This window comes from Gossypium hirsutum, chromosome D13 (assembly GCF_007990345.1).
Source record: "Gossypium hirsutum isolate 1008001.06 chromosome D13, Gossypium_hirsutum_v2.1, whole genome shotgun sequence".
Classification (NCBI taxonomy): Eukaryota; Viridiplantae; Streptophyta; class Magnoliopsida; order Malvales; family Malvaceae; genus Gossypium; species Gossypium hirsutum.
The window spans coordinates 21,586,989-21,611,244 of NC_053449.1; the positions used below are offsets into that span (position 1 = coordinate 21,586,989).

Genomic DNA, 24,256 nt, shown 5'->3' on the forward strand with positions numbered 1-24,256 from the left:
ACATCATATTAGAAAGCTATAAATTTCAATTTCTTTGCATCGTTTTAAAGATCTATCATCAGGGAATAGATCTAACCATTTTCCTTCTCAAAATACTCTCTCAATTCACCCGAATTTATTCTAAAAAGTAGAAAAAAATATTCTACAATTTCTCAAGCTTCTTAAATCAAGATTTTCAATCAACGAATTTAGAGTGAATCAAAGGTATTCAATCCTAAACTTATTTTTATGATGTTTAGAAACATTTTTACATGACTTGAGAGTTAATTACATGATTTTATTTCAATGTCATCTTCTTCAAAAGCTTAAGGTGCTTTAATGGTGGATCTTGAATTTTCAGAAGAAATCCACAAATCAATGGATGTTCCAACTTAAAATGGATCTATTAAAAGATTTTTGTTTTATTTATCAACATTAAACATGATTTGTGAGCTAATTAGAAGAAATCCGAATTTCATCATCTTCATGAATTGATTTTCTGGATTTTTTTAAAAAATTGATTTAAATGTGAAATTGATGTTTATTTTATGTGTAATTGGTCTAGTATTGATGTTTGGAAGTGATTAGGAGGGCTGGAGAGATCGATTTTTTTAGAAATCGAGTTTTCGAATTGATGTTACAAACTCGGTAAGGTTTCTTTGTGAGAGAATTTTGATTAGTATAGTTGATTAAAAATGTGTTTATTATAACATTGGAAAGGTGTTAATGTCTACTTTACTTTTGTTGAAGCTCCCAATCTTGAAGAGGACCGAGATAACCGGAATTGACGCTCGAAATTGCCTAGTTGATCACTTATTGTGATAGAATAAAATTGTGTGGTGAGTGTTTCTAAGGGCGATTTGATAAATTGACCCTCAATTATGTTTAGCTAGTACCTTAATTAATGATTAAAATTAATTATTTATGGATAAATGGTTGATTTTGCAAGATTAGTATTAAATGTGCAAAAATTGATTTTGTATTGAAAAAAATTGTAAGTGAGTTTTTAGGTGGTGTTGTGCTATTTAATTAGATTAATTTTAAGGTTGATTTAAAGCATGTGTACTGAAATTTTTTATCATGATTAGTTGGTGTTATAATTGGTAACTGAATATGGGAAATTGATGAATGAATTGCTTGATTTAATTGGTTGCTAAATGGTTATGTTACAAGTTATACATAATCATTTTGTCACATTAAATTGAGCACAATAATGGCTGGTTTGTAAGCTATATTTGACTGAATATATTGGCAACAAGCATGGTGGATCCATTGGATATAGTTGGCATGCCATAGGATTTGTGGGCACTCACCTTTATTTGTGACATTGTGAGCATATGGATCTAAGTAGACTGATTTGTTGGAGTAGATAAGGGAGTGTTGAGCATGAGTCTCCACTCAATGGGATATTTGAGGCGCTATAAAGGAGCACGTGCTTCGGCCCACTCAATTTGGTGGACTGTATTTGATATTTGTGGGAGTTAAGAGATCCGTTTATCCGATGTACGATCACCCGATTAAGCCATGAGAAATGAATGCCATAATATTTATGTGTGATTATTGTCATATCATTTGATAATTGTAAGCCATGAATAACTAATTTTGGTATTGGAAATGTTTATGGAAATTAAATTGGCATGTATAAATATTTTTGGTTAATTGGTGAATGATTGCTTGTGAATTAAGCATGAATTAGATGTTAATTTACTTGTTTTTATTAACATTCAGTAAGCTTTTTAAAGCTCACACCCTCACATTTGTGTAGATCATTATCGGGATTGAGAAGCTGAGGAGTCGAGCAAGAGAGTTCCAAGATTTCTAGGCTTGGTAGAGACTTATTTACACATTTTAGAGATTGTAGTCGGGCATTGTTGAACTCCCGTGAATTAGTTTGATTTTGTTTGTAATTGGACTTTGGCCATTGGACATTTATATTGGATGGTTTTGATAATTTTGAGGCTTGTTTGAGTTTAATTATTGAATGGTTTATGGTGTATTGTTGCTTGATAACATGGTGGTTGATAACACGGTGTGTGAAGCATGAAATTTATACTAATGATTGTTTAAATGAAGCTTCCATGGACTGATTTACTAGCGACTAACGTACGCCACTTTTTTGATTTATTTGGTGTTTGTTATATATGAAATTTATTGCCTAATTCATTTTAATTAAGGCTTAATTGATTTCCATAAATTAAATTGAAGGTGTATGTATATATATGTTCATTAATCGTAGTTAAATCGGGTTTAGTTGGTTACTAAAACATGCAAAATCAAAATTTTAAACGAATTTTTCACAAAAATAGGTGCAGTGGTTTTCACACGAGCATGTGCCTGTCCACACAGGCGTGTGATGGGTTACACACGGGTGTGTGGTTAAGTGACACGGGCGTGTGGAAACTAGAGCTATCACACACGGGCGTGTGGATTTCCACAGGAGTGTGTATGATCTGCCTAAAAGTTTTTCATGACACGAACACAGGTATTTAATGGCACACGGTCTGGGGGACACGATTTGCCTAAATGGTTTTGTCTTCTTAAATTGGTATTCTAACTTGGTGAAGTTACGATTTAGTCTTGAAAATTGGTTAGTCTAGTTAGAGCCCTAGATGATAAGAAAACTTTGTAAAATTTTAGGATTAGTCTCGTGATAAGTAAAATTTGATAGAAACACACTTAATTTGTAATTCAAAATAGGTCCTGATAGTTTGTATTTGTTACAATTTAGTCCCTAATAGTAAAACTTGAATTAGACATAGCAAACGAACTCAGTTTAAGCTAAAATTTTTAGGCTTGCATAATTTTGATTAAAAGAAGGTTGGTAAACATTTAGATCTAGAATTGGGTTAGTTTTACCATAGGTTGTAAAATGATGAAAACGCCTTTAGGTTAAATTACTTAGGAAAAATTTAAAATTAGCTCATAATTTGCTTTTGCGTTAATAAATAACTAAAATTTAGATAAGTTTGAGGTGTTATAAGGTCGGAGTGTGTCTTGGGTGGTCGTTAGCTGGAGAGTCATTTAGATGGCTAATGTAACGCTTCGAATTCAGGCCAGTCCGTCTTGATCGGGTTTGGGATATCACATTTAGGGGTATCAAAGCTTAGCTTTAAAATTGTAAGCTAGCCTAGACTAGTTAGGATGCGTGAATATTAATGATCTTGGATTATGATGTTTGCTTGCTTGTGATGATTAAAAATTTCGTATTTTTACCGATGCATGATCTTTGTGATATAAGTTGTTCTTGGGGTAGGATTGGGAACACAATGCCCTATAGGAACTGTACTTAGTCCACTATCGGATCTCTTGCCACTACTCACTCTTGGTACGTTTTCTGTACTCTTATATTTAATATACGATAGTCGTTATGCCTCCTTGTCGTGATCAGGGTAGTATGGATGACAGTACACCACCGCGGGGCAATGCTCATTTGGTCCGCATCGAGCACCTCGTGTCTGAGATAGTAGGAGCACTACAACGTATCATTGGTGCCAACGCTACTTCGGCTCGTCAGGGTTTGCCACTAGAGCGCTTATGAGCTCTGGGTGGTAAAGAGCTTCATGGTGTTAGGGGCGGTGATTCGACACATGAAAAGTATTGGTTACAAGGTCAGATGGATTGCTCTAACGAGGATAAGTTAGGTTGTGTCATATCACTACTATCGAGTAAGGCTCACAAATGGTGGATGACTGTTGAGAGGGGTACTGCGTTGGATCATCTGACTTGTGACTTCTTCTTAACATCATTTTGGAAGAGGTTTATGGGCAAGCAGTATCTCGAGGTTAGGAGACGAGAGTTTATGGATCTTGTTCAAGGTACTATGTCGATAGACGAGTTTGTTTGGTTGAGTCAATATGCTATTCAGTTGGTGTTTTTTGAGGTGAACCATTGTAAGAGGTTCAGGTTTGAGCTGAATCATGAGATTAAGCTCTACCTAGTTGCTTAGAATATCGAGGTTTTCGATGAGTTAGTAGAGAAGACTTGTGAATTAGACGAGACTTTAGGAGAGGAGCCTAAAGCTGCTTCTTCTAGAATTGTTAAGAGGTCGAATGAGGCTACTATTAGTTCTATTCGTAAGGGTAAGAGAGGTCATTTAGGTAGATCTAAACGATGTGTTTCTAGTGGTCATGGTCAGGATAGATAGGCTGCGAGAGTTGAGGCTGGTTCTACTGATCAGGGGAATGATGCATGGCCGATATGTAAGCATTATAGTCGACGTTATCATGGTGAGTGCTAGAGGATGACGGGTGTTTCTCTTGCCAATGGTTTGATGGAGCACCGTGTGAGTGACTGCCCGAAGAGAGCCATTGTTGTACGTGATAAGCTTGTTGTTGCTGCACCTGCTCTGGCTCGTGGGAGAGGCCGTGGCAGACGTGATGCTGGTAGAGGTGTTGGTCAGTGTGGTGTTGCTCAAGGTTGTGATGGTGGTCTAGCCAGATTTTATACAGTGAGGGAGCCCAGTATTAGAGAGGTCACTAATGTTATCGTAGGTATTTTCACGCTAAAGTATTTTCCTTTGCTAACTTTAGTTAATTCTGGTGTGACGAGGTTATTTATCTTGAGAGATGTAGCTAAAGAGTTAGGGATTGTTGTAGAGACTTCTAGTTTGACTGTTACAATTAAGAGCCCTTTAAGTGATAGTGTAGTGGTGGATCGGGTATATCGTCGTTGTCCTCTGATGGTTCAGGGACATGTGTTTCCAGTTGTTCTACTTGAGTTGCCATTTTGGGGTTTCCACATCATTCTAGGTATATATTGGTTGTCCGAGCATCGGGATAAGGTTGATTGCGAGGCGAAGTTGGTGACTCTATGTGGTGCTGGCATTTCAGAAGTTATTGTTAGTGGGAAGTTTGAGCTGTTGTCGAATGTGATTTCTTCTCTTTGTGCTAAGAAGTTGGTCCAGAAAGGTTGCAAAGCTTATCTAGCCTATATCCTGATTGTCGATAGTAGGGAGATGACATTGGATGAGATTCGGGTTGTCTGTGATTTTTCAGATGTGTTTCCTGAAAAGTTGGATAGTATACCACCGGATAAAGATGTTGAGTTCGTTATTGAGCTCTATCCCAGTACTACTTCGGTGTCTGTTGCGCCCTATCACATGGTATCTAAGGAATTGAAAGAGTTGAAACTACAATTGCAAGAGTTTTTGGGTCGTGGGTTCATCTATCCAAGTGTGCCTCTATGGGGAGCACCAATATTGTTTGTGAAGAAGAATGATGGGACTTTGAGGTTGTGCATCAATTATCACCAACTGAATAAGTTGACCATCAATAATAAATATCCGCTACCAAGGATTGGTGATTTGTTTGACCAGTTTTGGGGAGCTTCAGTTTTCTCAAAGATTGATATGAGGTCTGGGTATTATCAATTAAAGGTTAAGGATTCGGATGTGATGAAGATTGCTTTCAAGACTCGGTATGGTCATTACAAGTTTCTTATCATGCCATATGGGTTAATGAATGCACCTGCCGTATTTATGGACATGATGAACCGAGTATTCCATTCCTACCTGGATCGATTTGTAGTGGTTTTCATAGATGATATATTGATGTATTCTCGATTAGAGTATGAGCAGGATAAGCACTTGAGAGTGGTTCTACAAGTTTTGTGGGAGAGGCAGTTGTATGAGAAGCTGAGCAAGTGTGTGTTTTGGCTTCGTGAGGTGGTTTTCCTAGGTCATGTTGTTTTAGTTGAGGGTATTCAGGTTGATCCGAAGAAGGTTGAGGCGATTTTGGATTGGAAGCCTTCAAGGATTGTTTCTGAGGTTAGAAGTTTCTGAGGGTTAGCTAGTTATTATCGTCGCTTTGTCGAGGGGTTTTCGAGCATTGTTTCTTCTTTGACGAAGTTGCTTCAAAAGAACACTGCCTTTAAGTGGACTAATGAGAGGCAAAAGTGTTTTGAGAAGCTCAAGTTCTGTTTTGACCAAAGCACCTATGTTGACACAGTCGGTATCCGGTAAAGCGTATGTGGTCTATAGTGATGTTTCTTATACGAGACTAGATTGTGTGCTGATACAGGAGGGTAGGGTAGTTGCTTATGCATCGCGGCAGTTGAGGTTGCATAAGTGTAACTATTCAACTCATGTTTGCGCTAAAGATTTGGCGTCTCATCTGTACGGTGAGAGGTGTGTGATATACACCAATTACAAGAGTTTTAAGTATCTCCTAACCCAGAAGGAGTTGAACTTGAGATAGAGGCGCTAGATCGAGTTGCTGAAAGATTATGATTGTGTGATCGAGTATCATTCGGGGAAGGCGGTCGTACTTGCAGATGCTCTAAGTCGCAAGTCTCTGGTTGATTTGAAAACTTTGTTTGCAATATTGTCTATCTCTGAGGATGAGGGCCTATTGGTTGAGCTTCAGGTGAGGTCGGATCTTTCACAATAGATTCGTGAGCATCAGCCTTTTGATGAGAGTTTGGCTTGTCAGATTCATTAGGTTGAGTCAGGTGTTTAGAGGGATTTTGATCTCAACTATGATAGTGTTCTGTGTTTCCGAGATCGCTTGTGTGTTCTAGAGGACGAGGATCTGAGGCGCTTGATTCTTATTGAGGCTCATTGTAGTCCTTTTGCTATGCATCTTGGTGGGAATAAGATGTATCAAGATTTTCGGGTTCTGTACTGGTGGCCTGGATTGAAGAAGGATGTTGTCGTATTTGTTGCGAGATGTTTGGTTCGTTAGAAGGTGAAAGTCGAACATCAATGGGTTTGCTTCAACTTATTCAGATTCTGGAGTGGAAATAGGAGTGGATTACGATGGATTTTGTTTCGGGTTTGCCTTTGACTCCGACACGTAAGGATTCAATTTGAGTGATTATGGATAGATTTACGAAGTCTGAACATTTTCTACTAGTTCATACGACTTTTAGTCTGCATCAGTTAGCTGAGCTCTACACCCGAAAGATTGTTTGTCTTCATGGAGTTCTTGTTTCAATCATATTAGACCAAGATCCACGGTTTACTTCGAGATTCTGAAAGGCGTTGCATGAGGCTTTGGGATCAAAGCTTTATTTCAGTTCAGTTTATCATCCGTAGTCTGATCGTCAATCATAGAAGGTGATCCAGATTCTTGAGAACATGCTTCGTATTTGTGATATTGACTCCTGAGGTAAATGGGATCGTCATTTACCACTAGTCGAGTTTTCGCATAATAATAGATATCAGGAAAGTATTTAGATGGCACTGTTCGAGACTTTGTATGGTCAGAGGTGTAGGACTCCTCTTTGTTGGTCCGATATGGAGGAGAAAAGGAATTTGGGTCCAGCATTGGTTCGGAAGATTGAAGATAAGGCGAGACTTATTTGCGAGCGGTTGAAGGCTGCTTCTGAACGACAGAACTACTACAGTGACTTGAGATGTCGAGACTTCGAGTATCAGGTTGGTGATAAGGTATTTCTGAAGGTTTCACCATGGAAGAAAGTTCTAAGGTTCGGGCGGAAAGGTAAGCTCAGTCCGAGGTTCATTGGCCCTTGTGAGGTTGCCAAGTGGATTGGACTGGTTGCTTATTGTTTGTTTTTGTCACCTGAGCTAGAGTGTATTCATGTTGTTTTCCATGTCTCCATGTTACGAAAGTACAGATCTGATCCTTCTCATGTTGTTCCTATTGAGGAGATCGAGGTTCGATCTAATCTTTTGTACGATGAGGAATCGGTTACGATCCTAGATCATGAGGTCAAGGTGCTACACAATAAGACAGTTCCATTGGTGAAAGTTTTGTGGCTCAGCCACAAAACTGAGGATGCCACCTAGGAGTCGGAAGATGTGATTAAACGTTAGTATCCATATCTGTTTGATTCTGGTAAATTTCGAGGATGAAATTTCTTTTTAGAGGGGGAGAGTTGTATTATCCCTAAACCAGGTCTAGTAGTTTCGAGAATATTTTTTAGGTTCCAAGTGTGAAACTAGGAATTTATGAGGTTTCTAGTAATTTTTAATTTAATTCAGGAGGTTAATTTCATCTAAAATCGATTAAAAAATAATCCAAAAAAATAAAAATATTTTTGGAAAATTAAATTTAATGTAATTAAATAATTATGAGTGAAAAATAATTAATTTGGGTCGAAAAAGAATTTTAAAATAATTTTTAGTGGGGGTTAATTTGAGTTAAATTTAAATATTAAGTAAATTAGATTTAATTGTAAAATAAGGAAAATTTTGGAGTACTTATTTGACAAATAAACCTTAAAATTCGAAATTTTGGAGGGAAAGGATTAAATGGTAAAACAAAGGAAATGTGGGAGTGGCCATTAGGCGAATTCTCCAATTTTTAAATTCTGGTGGGTTGTTTCAGTTTTAAAAACAATGCATCTCGTCTACTTTACACACCATTTACATCATATTAGGGAGCTATAATTTTTTTCCTTTGCATGGTTTTAAAGATCTATCATCAAAGAATAGATGCAACCATTTTTCTTCTCAAAATACTCTCTCAATTTACCCGAAACTATTCTTAAAAATAGCCAAAAATATTCTAAAAATTTTCAAGCTTCTTATATCAAGATTTTCAATCAACGAATTTAGAGTGAATCAAAGGTAATCTTCAATCCAAAACTTATTTTTATGATGATTAGAAATGTTTTTTCATGATTTGAGAGTCAATTGCATGATTTTTTTTATCAATGTCATCTTCTTCAAAAGCTTAAGGTGCTTTAATGGTGGATCTTGATTTTTGAGAGGAAATCCACAAATCAATGGATGTTCCAACTCAAAATGGATCTATTAAAAGGTTTTTTCTGTTATTTGTCAAGATTAAACATGATTTGTGAGGTAATTTGAATAAATATGAATTTCATTATCTTCATGAATTGATTTTTCAGATTTTTGTGAAGTTGATGCTTAGTTTATGTGCAATTCGTCTAGTATTGATGTTTGGAAGTGATTAGGAGGGCTGGAGAGATTGATTTTGTGAGGAATCAAGTTTTCAACGTGATGTTAAAAATCCGATAAGGTATCTTTGTGAGAGAATTTTGATTAGTATAGTTGATTAAAAATTGTGTTTATTATAACATTGGAAAGGTGGTAATGTCTAGTTTACCTCTATTAAAACTCCCAATCTTGAAGAGAACCGAGATAACTGGAATTGTAGCTCGAAATTGCCTAGTTGATCACTTGTCGTGATAGAATAAAATTGTTGGTGAGTGTTTCTAAAGGTGATTTGGTAATTTGACCCTCAATTATGTTTAATTAGTACCTTAATTAATGATTAAAATTAATTAATTATGGATAAATGATTGATTTTGCAAGATTGGTATTAAATGTGTAAAAATTCAATTTGTATTAAAAAAATGGTAAGTGAGTTTTTGGGTGGTGTTGTGTTATTTCAGTAGATTAATTTTAAGGTTGATTTAAAGCATGTGGATTAAAATTTTTAATCATGATATGTTGATGTTATAATTGGTAACTAAATATGGGAAATTGATGAATGAATTGTTTGATTTAATTGGTTGCTAAATGGTTATGTTACAAGTTATACATAATCATTTTGTCACATTAAATTGAGCACTATATTGACTGGTTTGTATGTTATGTTTGACTGAATATATTGGAAACATGCATGGTGGATTCATTGGATATAGTTGGCATGTCATTGGATTTGTGGGTACTCACCTTTATATGTGACATTGTGAGCATATGGCTAGGTGGACTGATTTGTTGGAGTAGATAAGGGAGTTTTGAGCATGAGTTTCCATTCAATGGGATATTTAAGGCGCTATAAAGAAGCGCGTATTTCGACCCGCTCAATTCGGTGGACTGTATTTGTTATTTATAGGAGTTTAGAGATCTGTTTATCTGATATATGATCACCCGATTAAGCCATGTGAAATGAATGTCATGATATTTATGTGTGATTGTTGTTATATCATTTGATAATTGTAAGCCATGAATAATTGATTTTGGTATTGGAAATGTTTGTGGAAATTAGATTGGCATGTTTAATTAATTTTGGTTGACAATTGGTGCATGTTTGGTTGTGAATTAAGCATGAATTGTATGTTAAATTATTTATTGTTTTTATTAACATTCACTAAGCTTTTTAAACCTCATATCCTCACATTCGTGCAGATCATTGTCGAGATTAAGGAGCTGAGGAACCCAGCAACAGAGTTCCAAGAGATTTAGGCTTGGTAGAGACTTAATTACACATTTTAGAGATTGTAGTCGGGCATTGTGAAACTCCCGTGAATTAGTTTGATTTTGGTTGTAATTGGACTTTGGACATTGGACAATTATATTGGATGGTTTTAATCATTTTGAGGCATGTTTGAGTTTAATTATTGAATGATTTGCAGTGTATTGTTGCTTGATAACACGATGATTGATAACACGGTGTGTGAAGCATGAAATTTATACTAACGATTGTTTAAATGAAGCTTCCATGGAGTTGTTTACTAGCGACTAAGGTACGCCACTTGTTTGATTTATTTGGTGTTTGTTATGTATGAAATTGATTGCCTAATTCATTTTAATTAAGGCTTAATTGATGTCCATAAATTAAATTGAATGTGTATGTATATATATGTTAATTAATTGTAGTTAAATTGGGTTTAATTGGTCACTATAATCTGCAAAATCAGGATTTTAAACGAGTTTTTTGCAAAAATAGGTGAGTGGTTTTCACATTGGCATGTGCCTGTCCACACAGGCGTGTGAGGGGTTGTACACGGGCGTGTGGAAACTAGAGCTATCATACACGGGCATGTGCGATCTGCCTAAAAGTTTTTCATGACACAAACACAGGCATTTAATGACACATGGTCTTAGGGACACGATCTACCTAAAATTTTTTGTCTTTTTAAATTGGTATTCTAATTTGGTTATGTTATAATTTGGTATTGAAATTTGATTAGTCTAATTAGAGCCCTAGATGATAAGGTAACTTGGTAAAATTTTATGATTAGTCTCATAATTGGTAAAATTCGATAGAAACACACTTAATTTTTAATTTGAAATATGTCCTGGTAGTTTGTATTAGTTACAATTTAGTCCCTAATAGTAAAACTTGAATTAGACATAGCAAACGAACTTAGTTTAAGCTTCAACTTATAGGCTTACATAATTCTGATTAAAAGAAGATCAGTAAACATTTAGATCTAAAATCGGGTTAGTTTTACTATAGGTGGTAAAATGATGAGAGTGCCCTTAGGTGAAATTACCTAGGAAAAATTTAAAATTAGCTCATAATTTACTTCCGCGTTAATAAATAACTAAAATTCAGATATGATTGAGGTGTTATAAGCTTGGGGTGTGTCTTGGGTGGTCGTTAGCCAAAGAGTCGCTTAGGTGGCTAATGTAATGCTTCGAATTCAGGCCAGCCTGTCCCAGACGAGTTTGGTGTGTAACAGAACCCGTCGTGACACTTACTTTGGATCAACGATGCTAGGGCAATTGTCATGGCCTCTTTGGCGATAGTTGCCTACTCCTCGCCTCTACTCACAGTATATATGGCTTGCTGACAAGTCTAAACCAAGGCATGTACTCCAAACAGGTCACCGTGTACGATGTGAAAAAAGTTCGGAAATGGGTACGAAATCCATCCTATGATCCCCAATTTCGATATAGTTCTTGTGGAAATCTCACCAATTTTCGTTGGTTTTCCCTTGTAAATCAAGGTTGTGTAGTGCTTTGATGTATTGCGGTGGCGGCGAAATTTTATCCTTCACTCGAACTGCTGCTTCACTCGATCTGATTTGTGCATCACCATCATCGTGTAAACTATCAATGGTACCTTCACGTCCCATATTTTTCGAATGGCCAAAAATCCGGGCATGACACATTTTATGATATCCAGAACGACGTTTGACATCCATTCAAACTGTAATGCACAATTATAAATTTTGTTATCTACAAAATTTTAATTTCCAAATCATTGCTTAATTATTATAGGTTAGAAAAAAATCAGTAACTAATCTCGACTTCTGAGCGTTGATCTAACAACAATAGGATATCTTGAGTTGCTCTGGTAGTCCCACATAACTCGGCCCATGGTTCCACCTACTCAAACAATATGTTAAATTCAAACATATAATAAATAAACAACATTTTCTATGGTAACTATATATTATTATCAAATTAATTTTACATTGTCACCAATGGGAATGTATAAGGGTCGTTTACTCGAGGACTTAAAAATGGTACCCACCACCACGCCCATAACTGCAATAGGAGTAGGCAACCACTAATTGACATCTTATCCGATTCTGTCACCAGACACAACTTCCTGTACAATGTGGCCGACACGGTTGATCCCCAACTCAGTCGTCTGCATTCTTTGAAGTCAACTAGGTGTAGTAGCCACCTTATGTGTACCAAATTTTGAGGTTTATCATGCATTAGAATGCCCTTGATTAACCTCAAGATGAATGATCAGGTGTATTGTTCTTTGATGACGTCAGTTGCGTCCGAAAGAAGGTCTTTGAAATTATCTTCCAACCATTTCATATCTATCTGGCCACCTTGAAACTTCTTCGGCACCGTCCTAAAAATGCCTCGCAAAGGTCCTCTTTACTGGGAATGATCACTGGCCCATCCACCAGTAAACCGAGTTGTAAAGCTACATCCTCGAGAGTGATTGTACACTCACCACATGGAAGATGAAATTTGTGTGTCTCGAGTTTCCATCTTTCCACCAATGCACTGATAAGTGTAGGATCCAATTTGTAGCCTTCGAGCATACGAGACGTATGTAAGAATCCCACATCTTGGAAGTAACCATGAATTTTAGTGTCTGGGCTATTTAAAAAATTATGTATGAACCCCTCGAAAACACGATCATCCACCTATTTATATATATAAATATTTTGAAATATTTTAAATATTAAAAATATTAAAATTAACTTAATTGAAAATAAAAAAATTAAAATTTTTCCTTACCATAACCGATTGAGTAGCGAAAATGTGCTTGTTGTCAAAACAAATAAGTTAACTTGCCATTGATGAAAATTTAATTGAAATGAATAATATACGAAATAATAAAATAAAACTATAATGTTTTTAAACAAATGTATTGGCAAATTTCGAACAAAACTTGAGAAAATTGAGAGATTTAAAAGAGTTAAGATAAGAGAATTTAGAGTTTAGAGAGAATAGATAGAGTTAAATTTGAGTGAAAAGACTGAAAAATAGTCTGGTATTTATAGAAAAAAGCCATTGCCCCTTAAAAAATTTACCGTTGTCTCGTTGAAATTCCGACCGTTGGGAAATGGTCATTGTAGGAAAGCACGCCCAGCTAGACGCGTTTTCACACATTCTCTTCAAAATCGATTTATTTTTCTAATTTTGAAAGAATCGACCTATTTGGTCAATTAAAAAAAGGTATATATGAGTAATTTAACTTAAAAGTTATTCTATTTATTTTAATTTATCATAATTTAATTTTTTTATTTTTTAAATTTATAAATTTAGCAATACTATTGTATGATTATAGAAAATATACATGACAAAAAAATAAAAATTATTTCTAAATAAAAATATTATTTTTTATAAACGGTGTTCACATCGACATTTACTGTTTAAATAATTTGAATTAATTTTTTATATTAATTTAAAAAACCCTGGTTTATAGAATAAAGAAAAATGGATGCATAGGGTGATGCCATGAGATGTGACTGGCATGCAGATAGACTTTTGAGAAATGACAAAAGAGAATCAACTTTAAAGATGATCTAACTAATGAACAAAATAAAAAGTTTGTTACGTGCTGATGTTAACAAGAACCCACGTACTTAGTAAACTTCAGTTTACATTGCATATAAACTATAAAGTATTGGCCTACATGTACGTAGGCACATTGAAAGCTGTGGCATACCGTAACCCTGGTTCTTCATCTTAATCTACATGTTCATCGCTCTTATCCTCAAACTATTCTTCAACTCTCTGACTCAAACCAGAAAAACCTCTCAAAACTTCCCACGAGGCCCATATCCTCTCCCCATCGTTGGTAACTTGTTCTTGTTCCGTAAATCCTTTAATGACCTTCATCATATACTTCAGTCCCTCCATGCCAAATTGGGTCCTATAATCACCCTCCACTTTGGTTCTCGCCCGGCTATTTTCATCGCCGATCGCTTTCTTTCCCACCAAGCATTGGTTCAAAATGGTGCCATTTTTGCCGACCGTCCTCCACCTTTAGATGGTAGAGAGCAAGTTGTTATCACCACCGCCGTCTATGGCCCCACATGGCGTGTGCTAGGCCGTAACCTTACGGCTGAAATGCTTCATTCTTCTCGTGTGAAATCTTATTCTTATGCACGCAAGGTGGTTTTGGAGAGACTCTTGAAACTCCTCAAGGATCAGTCTGATTCTGCTGATCGTTGGGTCGAAGTGACGGATCAGTTCCGGAACTCCATGTTTAGCTTGCTCGCCTTCATGTGCTTCGGAAAAGAACTTGAAGAACAGAAAATCAAAGAAATAGCCGAGGTTGAGAGGGATGATGCGGACTTTTGGTGAAGTGAGTATGGTTTCGGTTTTGCCGAGAGTAACAATGATCATCTTTTATAAACAATGGAAAAAGATCTTCCAGCTACAAGAAAAATTGAGACGCCTAATCGTACCTTTGATACTAGATCGAAAGAAGTTAAAGCAAGAAAAGTCAAATGAAGGTGAAAATCAAGACGACAATAAACATGGCATCTCATTCTACGTTGATACCTTGTTAGATGTGAAGCTACCAGAAGAGAATAGAAGCCTTGATGTTGAAGAAATTCTGGGTTTATGCTCAGAATTTCTCAATGGAGGAACGGATAATACATCCGCACTGCTGCAATGGATTATGGCGAACTTGGTGAAAAACCCACATATCCAGCAGAAGCTGTTCATGGAGATTAAAGGGGTCATCGGAAATGAGGAGAAAATGGTGAAAGAAGATGATTTGCATGAGAGCCATACTTAAAAGCAGTGATATTAGAAGGGTTAAGGCGACATCCGCCCCTTCGGTTTTTGCTGCATCATGCAGTAACAGAGGATGTGGTTCTGGATGGGTATTTCATGCCAAGAAATGGAACTATGAATTTCATGATAGGAGATATGGGAATGGACCCAAAAGTGTGGGAAGATCCAATGTCGTTTAAACCAGAAAGGTTTGTCATGAGTGCAGAAGATGGAGAGGGATTTGATATAACAGGGAGCAAAGAGATTAAGATGATGCCGTTTGGTGCTCGAAGAAGGATTTGTCCTACTTCATCTAGAGTATTTTGTGGCGAATTTGGTGTGGAATTTTGAATGGAAAGCTGGGGGTGATATCAATATGGAAGAATAGCGCGAGTTCTCGGTACAGATGAAACATCCATTGCAAGCCCTTATATCTGCAAGATTTTTATGACAATACGCTCAACTACAATATTTCAATGGTTAAAAACCTTTCCACCAATCTCTGCGGTGCAGTTGTTGTGATTCTTATAAATTTCAGAAATTCAAGGTTGATTATGCTTGTATTCCTAGACTTTATGTTCATTTAAAGAAATCCGTTTGAAATATGATTGAAGTTTTGGAATCATAGTAGTAAATACGGTACCAATAAGTAAAACGAAACCTCATGTTGTGCTTTTCGTTTTAGCTTTGTACCGGTTGATTTCTATTGTATAATGGGAAATCAATTCTACCGTCCGAAACATGTTTTGAGCTAAAAGTTGTCTACTTTCAAATCTTTTATTACCGTTTGACCTACAGTAATAAAAACTATATATATATTACAAATATTAATTAGTTGTATCCTCGCTTCATTACATGATATAACACCAAGAAAACCCTTACATTACATTTGGTTAGAGAATGGAATAGAGCTATAATGTAATTGTTAAGTATGACTCTTATTTTCAGTCAAATTTGAGAAATAATCTTTTAGTTAAACTCTGTTTATTTATTTCAGTCAAACACCGATTAGTTTAGATTATTTTATTATTATTTGACATATGAATTTAGCCTATAAATAGGCTGTTGTACAACCTTAGAAAATACACCCATTAGATTAGAACTCATAACACATTCAGAGAATTTTGTGTTTACGTTTTGAAGGTTCTTTGTTTTTCGGGTTTTCGGGGTTTAGTTTTATCTCCATCTTTTGTACTCTTCATTCTTTTGCCATTATAGTAAAATTATCTTTACCCGTGGTTTTTTATCCTCTTTGGAGGGGTTTTTCCACGTTAAATTTGTGAGTTCATCTTCTCAATTTCTTCTGCTATTTTACTTGTTTGTTGCTTAATCGGGACGATCCTTAACAGTAATAGAGTTATAATGGAATAGAGTTGTAATTAGTATTCAGATATTTAGTTGAATGCAATGGAATGGAATGAAGTTGTAATAGTATTATTGTGTTTAGTTGAATGTAATAGATGTTGTAATAGTATAAGAAAAAAGACTTAAATGACCAAAGTACCCTTAGTAGAATTTTTTTAGTTAAATCATTATTGTTATTAAATTTTAATAAGATTATTATTAAATATAATTTAATAAAAATAATAAAAAAATTAATCATATTTTAACATAATTATTATTAAATACAATTTAATAAAATAATATATAATTTAATAATATTCTTAATATTATTATTAAAATATGAATTAATAAAAATCATAATATATAATATTATAAAAATAATATATAACCTACTTTATTATTTTTAAACACATATTTAATGTGCTAAATATTACATTATCCTTTCATTATTTCCTTGCACTCTTTTCTTCCTTTAATAAATTTCTTTTATCTTTTATATAATAAAAATCAAGTTTACATAATCTTCAATTGAGCTAATTGAAAGATTCATCTACAACCATGGCTGAATAAAAGATTATTATCTTTATAAACATATCATTTATATTTTTATATAGTCAAATAAAAATACTTGTTCCTTATCAAACAACTGTAAGGAAAGTCAGTCCAAGCCAAGGTGTTATACTGTAAACAAGCATCAGAAGAACACATAAAATATATATATTTCAAAGTTTCATCTCAAATTGGATTATCCTCCACGTTCATGCAACCATTGCAAACGACACACACATCTATGTACACAGTTCATAATGAAAATAGTCTGTATTGAATTCACGAAACATGACCATTAAATCTTTCTGATCAACTACAGGTTGCAAGAATACTCAGTAGCAGTACTTTGTCGAGTAATCTTTTGGAGCAATTACCAAACCACGACTTTTCGTTTCCCCACAGTATACAATTTCAATGATGTCTATGAACTCTTGTTTGTCATTGAGAGCTTAGTTAATCTTGTTGTTATTATCAGTGCCAAGATCAATCATAATGTGCTTGTTTCTAAAAAAAAATATCACTACCGATGGATCGTAAAGCTCATACATCATGTTAATATCAAGTACTTCGGTTATGTCTATAAGATAAATCACAACAATGTTCTTTACTGTTTTAGCGACAGAAGCAAGCACCTCATCCATCTGAAAATGAAAATAATATAACTAATTAATCGATTGCAAAATTTCAAGCAAGAAACCAAAATTTATTTATTAAATACAACCTATCCATCTGATGACAAATTGGTTAATCGTGGATATCAAATATGAGACATGCAGATTCATTCGCTCAAAATTGTTGCTTCATTGATTCTGTTAATTGGAAAAGAAAGCCACAAAGATCATACAACAAAGAAACATAACACCATTAAGATAAGGAATTTGGAACAAACTAAAACCTGATACTAAACGCCTCCTAAAAAGATACATTGATACTTAGATCAAAGCCTAGTACCTTGGCATCATGAAACAGAAGCAACTCATTACACTAGGAATGCAACAATTAAAATGTTATAAAACTTTAAAAGCATAATCTAGTGAATTGTAAGAGAATTTTTTTATATGAAACATTCCACATAGGCAAGGTAATAAAGGTTATATAACACAACAAAGGAACTTTACTGCAGAGGAAATTTTTTCAATTTGACTTCTTGACAATGAGAGAGAGATTTGCATAAAGAAAAACAACATTGCAACCCATGTTAGCAATGATCTTCAGCCATGTTACATTAAGAAAAAAAACTCCACAATCCGTGTTAGAATTTCAACTAATTTATGATAAGAAATCCAAGCTCAACAATATTATCATTCATAAGCATAAACAAACAAATTGTAACATTGTTGTTCCATAACCTTTATGAACTCCCCACGTTTAGTAACTGTCCCTTTTATTATCAGTAAAACAAGGCTAAAAGACAATGAGTAACCCTTTTTGAACCCCTATAATGCCTATGATTCCCCAACAACAATGCCATGATCAAATTACAACATACATCAAAATATCAGACGTTTTTAGGGAGAATAGATAAACACTATGATCTAAGTACAATGATCAAAGGATCATCTTTCAAAAGAAAGAAAAATCAGATTATGCCATTAAGTAGAACTTGTGAGATCTGACTTTAATTCCCAAAAAGGGCTTTCAATCTGAGTGCAAACTGCAACAAATTAAACCCAATAGACCTAATTAAAAAAAATTTCGAAATCAAAGTTTCCCCCTAAAGAGGAAAAATTCTTCCATGGGAATTCAAAATCAAATTTGAAATTTGAAAGATCAGAAGGTGTTTCTCTAAATCAAATGAAAAAAGAACAATCTATAATCAACATTAAGAAACCAAAAGGAAAATAGAGGAAGAAAAGTAATGGGAAATTGGAATGATTAGAAAGAGGTACCCTTGGACATTCTTGAGGGTTTGATTGAACCTAAAATCAAGGCTTTCTTTATTACGATGATCTTTTTCAACATGGTTGTTGTTTTTGTTGTTGTTGTTGTTGGTATTCATGGTTTTGATATTATTTCCTTGATTCTTGTGTTTCTCTCTCAAGACGACAATTAAAGTGTTTTTCTTCTTTCAAAACCCTCTTCCTCTTGCTCACTCCAAATGATTCTACACAGGTATATTGTTTTAGGTTTTAACTTAAGGAGAATGGTGATGGTAAAGAGAAAGTAACAAGAGATGAAGTTTAAATAGAACAAAGAAATTTCATACTCAAAGTTGATAATCAAAAATCTCAGATGGGAGCTTCAAGAGGATGTGAGATGGGTAAAACAGGAAGAAAAATAATTTTGTATATTCTTGGAACCATTGAATAGTCATTCATTAGAGATGGCACTGAATTGCTATTCATTGTTTTTGAGGAATTAGGTTGTAATGGCTATTCAATGGAATAGGTTTTAAGCCAACCAAACAATTGAATGGTTTTGTTGTGTTGAATAAGATTGGAATGGCTATGCCATTCATGTGAAACAAACATGTTGTTATTTATTATATATGTATTTCAATAGTTAGGTATAAAATAAAAAATTGTTAGTGTAAATTTAAACATGAAATTAGAAAAATGAGTAAAAGCTATAGTAAAAATTAAGACCTCTTCAAAATAAGCAAACTCTTTTCTTTCTATTTGTTAAAAAAAAAGTCATGAGAGTGACTAAATATTACTAATTAAGTTAGTTTATTGATAACTTATACATGTGTAAAAACTAATACTCCTACCAAATATAGTGTTAATGGTATACTCTCAAGCCAAAACTCGTTAGCTATAATTGAAAATTTACAATTTGTACATTATTTTTTATAAAAATATAAGTGCTTTGATTTTTTTAATTATTTTGGATGATTTTTTTCTTATTCTGGATTGGTTGAATAATGGATTGTACTTATAAAATTTATTAATGGAAATTTTATATAATTGATGAGTATTGAATTTTATTTAATCTCATTCATTTCATATTTGCAAGTATTATATATTAAATATTTTTCTAAAAAATCTCAACAAATCTGAAATAGTATAATGAAATAAATCAGTATTAATATGTACTAATATTAATAGAAAAATGAAGTAACATCCTATACTTGGCTCGGTCGCCAAGCTCGAATATCAAGATGTCACACCACCATCTCATGCCATACACAACAAATAAAAGGCTCATTCTAGAAGAAACATCTTTCATATTAACATTCGTATAGGTTTTAAGTTAATCGTACTATTTAATTATCATCATTATAAGCTAAACATACATCAAATAGTCTTATAATAATACTTAAACATGCATAAGGTCTATTTAGCAAAATCTCAAAACTGATTACGTAGGTATCGATACTAGAATATGTGTATTGATATTTCCTTTAAGTGGTATCGATATCGCTTGGAAAAATTGGTACCAAATCAACATTCTATTTCTTGCAAATAAAACCAAAGTCTTAGAAATTATCGGTAAATTTGTAAAAGTATCGATAAAATTACCCCGAGTATTGATACTCATGATAGGGTATCGATACCAATTTAGGATTCTAACTTACTGTACATTTCAAAAACATGGAGGTATCGATATTAAAACCTAATTATCGATACATGTACTTCAGACCAAAAAAATACCACATTTTTAAGCATATAACTCATTCCATTATGGAGTACTAGGAGGTGTAAGTTGTAAGACAATCCCACATTCCTTCAAAAACTCATCAAACTCTATGCTTAAGTATTATCCTCCTCGATCTGATCTAAGTGCCTTAATACTTTTACCTAGTTGGTTTTGTACTTCATTTTGAAATTTCTTTAACTTTTCAAGGGCTTCAGATTTATGGTGCATAAGATAAATTTACCCATATCTGTTGAAGTTATCAATGAAAGTAATGAAGTATTGAAAATATCCTCTAGCTTGTGTTGTAACAATCTATTTTTCAATGGTATCGAAAATCGTGGTTTCTGAACCACGAATCTAACTAAAGAATCCGTAATAATTACTATTTAATTCATATGAGTCAACTAAGGTTGTATATTGAATTTTGACTTGATAAATTTTAGTTTATTGAACAAATATTAAAGGTTTGGTATTAGGGTTACCATGTTTCGGGTGTTGGTCCTCAATGTCCTACCCGTGGCTGAGTTTGGTATTAGTTGTGGATACTCGATAGCTTGTGTGAGCAGCATCGTGTAGCTGCGTTCTGACCAACAGCTTGTGTGAGCAGACGCAGGTTATCTTATTTTGGGTGTTGGTCTTGAATGTCTTACTGATGGCTGAGGTCTGACATTAGTTGTGGATACTCGACAACTTGTATGAGCAGCATTGTGTAGCCTCCATTCTGACTGTCAGCTTTTGTTAGCAGGCCCATTTTACTGCTCATATGAGCTACGACTATATGTTTACCACACTTTGTGTGAGCAACATTGTGTAGCTTCCATTCTGACCGTCAGCTTATGTGAGCAGGCCCATTTTACAGCTCGTATAAGCTATGACTATATGTTTACCACACTTTGTGTGAGCTTTACCGTGTATTTGATATTATTCTAAGTGGTTCAACAGGCATAAAAAGGGAAGGTACAGTAAGCATTCAAATGACTTATGTCATGAATTATAAAAAGGAATGAAAAGGTAATGTTCAATGAAATTATGTTTACGCTCATGAATTTGAAGTTTTCAAATGATGTTATTCATGTATATGACTTACCTTATGTTATTTCCTGCAATTTATGAGTTGATGCTCTAACATGAGTTGTGGATGATGCTTAGGCTTGTGGCAAGCTTATGATTGGATTATATCGTGCTTAGTCTTAATGAAATACATTGAAACCATAAGTGTTCAATTGGTAATATGCTTATGTACATGAAAAGGTGGTATAAATTAAAGTATGTAAGTTCTTATGAAATGGTTTATCATGTAGTTGATTTTAAAAGAGCTATGTTAAATGCACTAGCTCGTAGTCACGGTTGATGTTATACTTATATCATGTGTGTTATGCATATGAAATGGGTGTGAAAAGGTAAGTTTTTAGTTGAAATAAAATATGACGAAATAAAAGGGAATGATTTGTTGAAAGCTGTACTTGTACTTGAGAAATTTACATATGTTATGGATGAATAAACCTAGCTCATGAACAAATATGCTATTTAATGAATTGATGTTGTTATTTAAGCTAAAGTAAGTAAATGAAATGGAAAGTAGGTAAATGGAAGTGTTCAAAGTCTTATGAAATCATACTATCCTAGGAATGATAAGTATATGTGGTGTTATTAGACTTATTCCATTGTGAGTTGATGATTAGGTTTGATAAATCTTGAGGCATTGGTATAGCTTTATATTTAATCTATAAAGTTCATTATTGAAATGGAATGCTATGTTTAAAGTTTATACAAGCTTACTAAGCATTCATTGCTTATGTGGTTATGTTTCTCTTACTTTACAGATTATCAAAAGCTCGATCGGGTTAGAAGCTAGTCGAAGATCCATCACACTATCCATCGATTTTATCGGTATATTTTGATGCTTTGGTCATGGTTATAATGACATGTATAGGTGGACTTATGTCTAATGTTTAGTTCATGATATTGGCATGTAACATTGCTTTGAATACGCGAAACTTATGTTATTATGATGCCTTGATGGATTGGTTTGCTTATGGCACTCTGATGCTTAATGGTTGGTGTTTATAAGATCAAATTGATGCATTGTTTTATGGCTAAAGTGGTAAATGTTGGCATCTTTACAAAGTGATCATTTAGGGCATGTTTTGATATGAAATTTAGTCAAGTATGTTTGGTTGAATTACGACCATTTGGACATAATTTTGCTTTATATATATATGTTGGTTATTGGAACCATTTGGAAATGGCTTGTTTGATGTCATTTAGATGGTTATGATGCATGTGTGAAGTGCTCTAAATGGTAAGGTTATTTTGATATGGCATAAATCTAATATAGTATGGTTGATGTGTGTCAATTTTGATATGTTTTGGTATGGATACAAGTTAGTTTTTTAATAGTGAAATATGCACATATTAGGTATGTTTGATGTATGTGATTGAGGTTCCTTATGACATATTGGATGTATGGATAAATGACCTATTGAATTGGTCTTAATATGCATATTTTAGGTATGTTTGAAAGCTTGTTTGTATGTGCAAATGTCTTGTAGGTGTGAGCTTGAAATGGGCGAAAAGAATGGCTTGAAATTGGCATATGTCTTATCGACACGGTCTAAGACACGAATGAGCGTGTCTCGGCCGTGTGTGACACACGGTCATGCAACACGGCTGTGTGTCCCCTGTAGTTTTTAAAGGTTGCATTTCAAGAGTTACACGGCCTGGCACATGGGCGTGTGACTTGGTCGTGTGACCCAAGTTAGAGAGTTACACGGGTATAGACACGGGCCGGGGCACGATCGTGTGTCCCTACTTCGAATGTCCATACAGTCTGAGACACGAGCATGTGTCTCAGCATTGTGAGTCACACGGCCCAGCAACACGACCGTGTGACCCCTGCAGTGTGAGTTTTTCTATATTTTTCCATTAAGTTTTTAAATCTTTTCGATTTAGTCCTGAATCATTTCTAAAGTGTATTTGAGGCCTCGAAGGCTCAAATAAGGGACGATATACATGTGATTGAATGGACTTTGATATGCAGAATGAAATGTTAAAAATGAATGTTTGATGTTTTGTTTTCACGGTAATGCTCCGTAACCTTATTTCGGCAACGGATATGGTTTACGGGTTTTACAAACACCCTACCAAAATTTACTTACTATCAATTTAGTCTTTAAACTTAAAAACTATACAAAATCACTTGCCAAAATAGTCCTAAAACATTTCCAAGCTTCAAAATCTTCCATTTAACATCGAGAACATCAAAAATTCATCAGTTGTAATTTTAACTAACTTTAACAGTTTTGAAAACAAAGATACGACTTTGCTGGACCTAGTTGCAACTATCTCAAAAACATAAAAATCATTAAAAATGGGTGAGAAAATGCATACCATGCACACCAAAAGACTTGGCCGAAAGCTCCCCAAGTTTAGCAAGGGAGTTTTTGATTTCTCCGCAAAGAAATTGATTTGTCGTAATTTGGTGTAACAGATTAAACTAGTTTTCGCATTTAAAGAGCTTGAATACAAACATTTTCATTATGTTTTAGTAAAGTTTACTTAGTTTTATGTACATTTCAATAAAATGTGCGAATTGAGTATTTTGTTGACCTTAGGGGTCGAATGAGGCCCAAGGGCGAGCTAACGCACTTTGTGAGTGTGCAGGAGATCATTAGAAGACGTACCGAATGAATACTGGTCACTATTTCATAACACAGATGACTCTTTGTCACCATATAGGGAACATAATGGAAGAAAACTCAAGTTTTCCTTTGATATCGTGACACAGACTGTGGATGTCGTGACATACCCTTAAAAATCTTGCACTTAAGCATGGATGGAAAATTGAATCCTTAGACCTAGCCAACAGAACAACCCCAATTTTTAAACCATCTATTGAAGAAGCTCCTACTCTGGAATTGAAACCATTACCTTCTCCTCTTA

The 24,256-nt window shown here is 34.4% G+C and overlaps 2 pseudogenes; one reads left to right on the plus strand and one right to left on the minus strand.

Annotated features, from left to right (window-relative positions):
• Window positions 1-13,587: 13,587 nt before the first annotated feature.
• LOC107919489 (cytochrome P450 89A2-like) lies at window positions 13,588-15,667 on the plus strand (annotated as a pseudogene).
• Window positions 15,668-16,880: 1,213 nt separating this feature from the next.
• Window positions 16,881-19,148, minus strand: LOC121225070 (thioredoxin-like protein YLS8; annotated as a pseudogene).
• Between the last annotated feature and the right edge of the window lie 5,108 nt (window positions 19,149-24,256).